The 6,624-nt window shown below is 41.2% G+C and overlaps 1 long non-coding RNA gene across 1 annotated transcript; it reads right to left on the reverse strand.

Annotated features, from left to right (window-relative positions):
* Positions 1–3,695: 3,695 nt before the first annotated feature.
* LOC145059203 (uncharacterized) lies at positions 3,696–6,365 on the reverse strand. The gene is made up of 3 exons (XR_013686680.1): positions 5,394–6,365; positions 5,011–5,075; positions 3,696–3,902 (listed from the first exon to the last, which is right to left on the reverse strand). It is a non-coding gene; the product is annotated as an uncharacterized LOC145059203 (long non-coding RNA).
* Between the last annotated feature and the right edge of the window lie 259 nt (positions 6,366–6,624).

Below are 6,624 nucleotides of genomic sequence, written 5' to 3' on the forward strand. Positions count from 1 at the left end.
GATCTAAGTGTTGTGAAGTTTTGGCATCATTCTTGTCCCAAAAGTCCTCATCGTGATGCATGTTTTGAGTTGGTCGAGATTATTTGTCCTTTCAGACCTTTGGAGAGGTCTTGAGTGAGAAAAATGAGGTCCCAAGGGTTGTGGTTGTTCCATGTGTGAGATAAGTAGGTCTTAATGGATTAAGACCCTGGATTAAGAGCTTTATGGACGTCCCAAGTGATAAAGTTTGAGACTTTATGAATCTTAGGCATATTTGGCCTAAGGATCTGAAGTTTGGGCTTAAGAGCTTAAGCCATTAAGAAGTTATGTGGACTTGATGAGCAGCGAAGTTACGCCCCGCGTAACAAAGGAGTACGCCTCGCGTAGCGGGTCAGTGCCCCGATCCCCAATTGCGAATCAGCGTGTACGCCCAGCGTACCAATGAGGGTACGCCCAGCGTACTCCCTCTGTTGAGTTTTCATTTTGGGCCTTAGGGATTGGGCTGTTATTGGGCTGCTGGATTTTTGGGCTGTGGCTGGACATTTTGGATGGAGTGTTGTGGACTCATTAATTGTTATGGGCCATGATTCTAGGCTCATTTAGTGAGGTAGGCCCAATTTAGTAAATTGGGCCAATATTAGGAATTGCTTTGGACTTTTGGTCTTTGGGCCATTATGGGGCTTGAGAGCTTATCTAGTGTTGGGCCTTTCATAATTTGATTGTGGGCCTTAGTCTTGGGCCGGATTGAGTTAAGGGGTAAATTGGTCAATTTACCCTTGGAAGGATATTGTGCTTGGTCTAATGTTTTTTTTACTATTTCGAATAGTTCGGGATTTTCGGTGAGGCGGTGATTCGGGAATCCGCTTCTTCAGTTCAGAGTTTCGGCAGTGCGAGGTGAGTTATCCTCACTATATCAACAGGGTCTAAGGCACCAAGGCCGGCCCTTTATCGGATTGAGATCCGGGTGTTTGTTGTTATGTTATTGCTTTGATATGTTTGCATCCTGGTAGCTAGGATGGTATATGCTAGTGACCGGTTAGGTCGGTATCCAGGTTAGGATGATGATATGTTATGTGATCTGCTAGATCGGCTTGTTGATTGTGATTTGTTATATGATTGTATGTTTTATGTGCACATGGTTGTTGGACTGGGGTTGGGTTGAAGCGGGTCCTGCTTTGTGCTATAGGCCAAGATACCCAGGGCGGACCGGTTATTCCGAAGGCCCAGCGAGCGGTCCGGATAGGCTGTAGGCCCCAAGAGGGCGAACCAGACATGCCGAGGCTCGGAGAGTGGACCAGGCCGACTGAAGTCCCAATGCGGGCGGACCAGTCATACTGTAGACTTAGAGAGTGGACCAGGTGGATTGAAGGTCCGGTGCGGGCGGACCAATCACACTGCAGACTCGATGTATATGGCTAGACTCGAAGGGTGGACCAGGTGGACTGTTGGCCGGTGCGGCGGACCAGTCACACAGTAGACCCGAAATGCATGGTTGTTCTGTGTTCTGATATGATATGTCATGTTATGCGAGTATGGTATATGTGGTTGGTATTTTGGGGGTATCTCACTAAGCTTTCGGGCTTATAGTTGTGGTTTAATGTTTTTCAGGTTCTTCAGGAGACCGTGGCAAGGCAAAGGCGTGATCGTACCGCTCCTCATGATTATGTTTTATGATGTGATTCTGGGAAGACTCTGATAATAATTGTATTGAAAACCTTTTTGTAATAACATTAAGAAAATGGGTTGTTTTTGAAAAGTTAAAATTGGTTGAATTTTTATGGTCGCTACATTTCGGATGGTTCTAACTCTGAACCATAAGTCAACAACCTACCTCAAGTAGTTCAGAACCCAAATCTCAACCCCTGACTTGCATTTCAAGGTCCCACACCCTTGTGGGCAACAAACTTGAATCGTTGGAGTAATGAGCAGGGTCAACCATTACCCTTCGATGGAGACTGAAGCTTTTTCAATCTCAGTGAAGGAGGCTCGGTTGACCGAGTCCTACCCATTATTGTCCGCGGGATTGCTCGGAATGTCGAGCAAGGTCGGGCAACCATCGACCGAGTCATGGAAGTTGATGCCAGTTCTTGTGTTAACACGATCCACATTCGCCAACTCGAAGAAGCCATGGAAAGGACTAGGAGAACCAATGAGGCCCTGCAGCAAGAGCTAGCTGCATCCCGCGTTGAGGTTATAGAACTTCGAGTGTGTCAAAGAGCTCATGAGCGACACTTTCAAGATGTAGTACGTCAACTGGCAGATCTGAGGATTCGCCCGAGGAATACACGTCGCCAGTAGAAGATGTCTAGCTCATCTTTCCTTTTGATTTAAGGAATAGTCTTTCTTGCCTATGCTTTAAGTAACACTTGTCTGTAAATTAGTCCTGTCTTTCAAATACTTTAATTAGACTGCTAAACTGTCAACATTTTCCCTATGCTATGATGTAAGACCTATAGTTAGGTCATTTTTCCCGAACTTATTTACATCTTATATACCAATAATGTCGAAGGTTGTCTAATCTATTCAGAAATTCATACTCTCATTTGTTATCGAACTATGGTGACTTAGTTCTCAAGACACTTTCATTTGCTATACTATTGGATTCTTATCATTGTTTTTATCTTTTAAACTTGAAGTTGAAAGATGCCTCCTTGCAGAAATCCAAGATGTAACAATATTAACGAAACACCAATACCACCACCACCACCACCTCCTCAATTCGATGCTGCTATGTTCCAAGCAGCTGTCACGGCGGCCGTAGCGGCTGCCATGTCACACATCAACACTCTTGTTGCTAGTGGATCGGGAATTGGTGCACCTTTTTCCAACCATGGTGAGAGTCATGGGCACTCTCGAGAGTGCACCTACAAAGATTTTACAAATGCCAAACCCAGGAATTTCAATGGAACTGGAGGGGTTATGATTTTAAGGCAGTGGATAGAAAAGACAGAAGCGGTCTTTGAAATTTGCGCCTGCCCAAAGAACAACAAGGTCAAGTTTGCTACTTGTACCTTTTCTGACAGGGCTTTAACTTGGTGGACTGGCCACGTTAAGTCACTGACTCTAATAGTGGCAAATTCGATAAGCTAGGAGAACTTAAAAGCCATGCTGATGAGAGAGTACTGTCCACGAGGGGAAATTCAAAAACTCGAGCAGGAACTCTGGGGTCTTGAAATGGTTGGTTCTGACGTATCAACCTATACTAATAGATTCTATGATCTGGCAATTCTTTGCCCGGATATGGTTGCTCTTCAAAGCAAGAAAATAGAGAGATATATTTGGGGACTGTCGCCCCAGATTCATTCAAATGTGTTAGCATCAAGGCCTTTTACTTTTGACAGCGCCAAAGAACTGGCACAATCTATTATAGACCACGGAAACTACCAGAACTCAACGATTACTGCACCCGAGCAACAAAAGGGAAACAACAACAACAACAACAACAAGAAAAAAGGTTGGAACAAGAAGAAAAGCAGGTCTTCACAAGAATCCTCAAAGAAACAACTGCTAGTTACAATCAATGCTGATATTGTACCTCCTGTTGTCCCTACTAATCCCTTACCAGCTAAGCCTTATGCTGGTAATCTCCCTAAGTGCAGCAAGTGCAATTTTCACCATAACGGAAATTGCCGAGAGATGTTTTGTCATAACTGTAACGTCATGATTTTTTGCTCAAAATTTTATTTTCATTTATTCTAAAATCTTTTAACGGAAAATGCAACGGAAGACTGTAAACATTGTTTATTTCAAAAACATTTCAAACCACAACATTACGTTCAATTCAAAACCAAAATATCAAAAGTATTTAATTGTAGCGAAGGCATAAGTTCCAAAATTAAATAACGTTTCCAAGTGGCATCTTTATTCTAATGATAAACTACCCAAAAGTGACCCCATCTCACCAAGCCAAGCTCCTAAGCTACCTGTACCAATCGTAAAGGCACAAAGCAAAGAAACAAGTGTCAGCAAATGCTTCGTGAGCCAATAGAAGTTTGTACACAACCAAAGGGAAAACATAACATCCCCTAACGGGTCAATCATTCAAATTATGATCATATAAACAAAATTGACATATCAATCAATAATCAATCATCTTTCGCATAAAATTCAATCATTCAATTTTTGTATCATCCATTTACATATCATTCATTAGTGTAACATCAATCATATTTCATGCATAATCATATCGTAGTCATACATCATCATATCAAAGGAATCTATCATAATTGTATAGGCGTAGGTAGTCTCATAGTGATACCTAACCCCAAGGGAAAAACTCGTTCGCCACTTGTGTGCCTGGCCAGCCAAATGCTTTAGGTGGTTCGCGACTCCCACCCGTCACACCGACCCCAAGACTCTAGTTTCACTACTCCGACTATTCAATGTACAAGTACATCGCGGTGTCGTTCGGGTGTTGTACAAGCGGTGACATTCGTACGCCACCTCCCAACACCTACGTGATGTTTGTACAAGCCTCGTTCGAATGGCCAACATCACTCCAGTCCGCAAACACCGAAGTGTACGCGTACCATGTGTCACACGGGCATCTAGAAAGACCGAGCAACTCGTAAATGGCTTAAGCTCTTTTCCTAGAAGGTATTTTTCAACCAACCAGGCTCGAATGTATCCGGATAGGGTTTCATGCTAAGTGCTAGGTTCTACCCTTGCCCCCTATGCATAACCTCGCATAATCGATCGTAAATCAAGCACAAGCATGCAATATTCGTATTATCATAATCAATATTCATAACAATTATACTAAGAAGATACTCAACAAGGTCATAGTCAAATATCAAACATTTCATATAGCATATCATAGTTGCAATTAACTGTATCAAGTACCAAGATAGGCATATCAACCAAATTTACTAAGCATGCAAATATCACAGAAGGCAAAACAATGACATATCTCATACTGCACATATAGGCATAATATCAACAATTAATAATATTTTAATTTGACTAATCGAGCCGTTTTCGAAAAGTAGTTTTCGACTATGTACAGAGTTTATGAAAAGTCGACTGACTCACCTTATCTTTTCGGCTTTGCTATCGCTTCAACACGTAACTTTATAGGTCCGTAATTCAACAAATACCTTAATATTAATTGAGAGGTCAATGTCAATTCCTCATAATATCGAGTTGTGAAAAAAAATGATGTCTGATCGTAGATATCGTGGTGCATCAAAACCATCCAATACAACCAGTTATCATTTTATTATTATATTTAATAACATGATTGTGACGTTAATTTAAACCCCCAATAGGTTTAAATCTCAACGTAATCAATATTACCACATTAATTTATTATCAATTTATTTATCTAAACGTAAACAAATGAATTGATATTTTAATAGTACTAAAATGTCCATATAACCCAATTTGTAGACTACTATGTTTATAGGCAGCAATACCTTCACAAACTAGAGACATGCACGTGATGGGTTCTCCTTGCACACAACCTGATGCATCAGCTACAAAGCAACTTTTGTTCCTTCATGATTTTTTTCTGGAAAACTCAGCATACCTCATACAACCAAAACAAATATTTTGGAGCAATATCACCACATTTCATGAGCCATCAGCACCTCACTGGAAAACAAACAAATTAGGTCTGGCCGTCGTCTCTCTAGCTATACAGATGAAGCCTTCCATGGATCTAAAAATTTATCAATCCATGCTCATTCATTTTCTCAGCCTGATGCCTCTCTGTTTTGGACCGAGTACACCGAACACAACAAATATAAGACATCGGCTTTGCTCAACACTTTCGACATAAAGCATGTAAGAACACCACTGACCCGTATCCTCGTTATTCTCGGTGCATACCCTGATGTCAGAAAAATCCTCACTCTCGACCACCGGTGAGGGCATGTATTCTTTAATGTCATTGGCATCGAGGTGGGAACAAGAAGACCCACCACTTTTCTACGATGTTATTGAGGCTTAGCAAAAGTATTAAATACAACAAAACCCATATCGATCGGTCTGATTCTTATTGCTCTCTGTAACGAATTCCATCAATATCAGAAAAAAACCACAACAACACAACCATATATTAATATGCACGCGATGCTCTGCACCTCTCTCGCTCCTTATTCGGTTTTTCATAGCTTCTTGTGGTCGATTGGTAGGGGCTGGTCAACAAAGAAAGATGGTAACGGGGGTTACAGGTAGTCGCCGGAAAGCTCGTATCCTCGCCCGAGTTTTAGCCATGCCTGAAATCTTCACCACTTCCAAGCAATTCCCGCCGGGAAAAGAAGAACTCCATAACACTGGCTCTTATTCTCTTTCTCTTTCACTCACTTCTCTCCATATTTGTCTTTCTCTAGTCGGCGTAGGTATAGCAGCCTCAAAGAGGTTTGATCGGTTTTTTTTTTTTGTTTTTAAAGTAGTGAGCGGACAAGGTAATGAAACGATCAATTTGAACGATTAATTCCTCCAAATTGAATATACGTTATTAAAAACTTACAACTTTGGTCCATGCAGTTTAGCCATAATAATACTTTATACCCCAAAACCCAAAAGCACTACCTTCTATATTTTCAAATATGTGACTTTAACCCTTAGACTTTGTTTATACCTTTTGTGGGTTATATTTATGTTAACTACCCCAGCAAATCAATTAGTTAATTTATATGTATT

The sequence above is a fragment of the Lactuca serriola genome, chromosome 6 (genome assembly GCF_051521515.1).
Source record: "Lactuca serriola cultivar US96UC23 chromosome 6, Lser_US96UC23_V15, whole genome shotgun sequence".
Taxonomy (NCBI): Eukaryota; Viridiplantae; Streptophyta; class Magnoliopsida; order Asterales; family Asteraceae; genus Lactuca; species Lactuca serriola.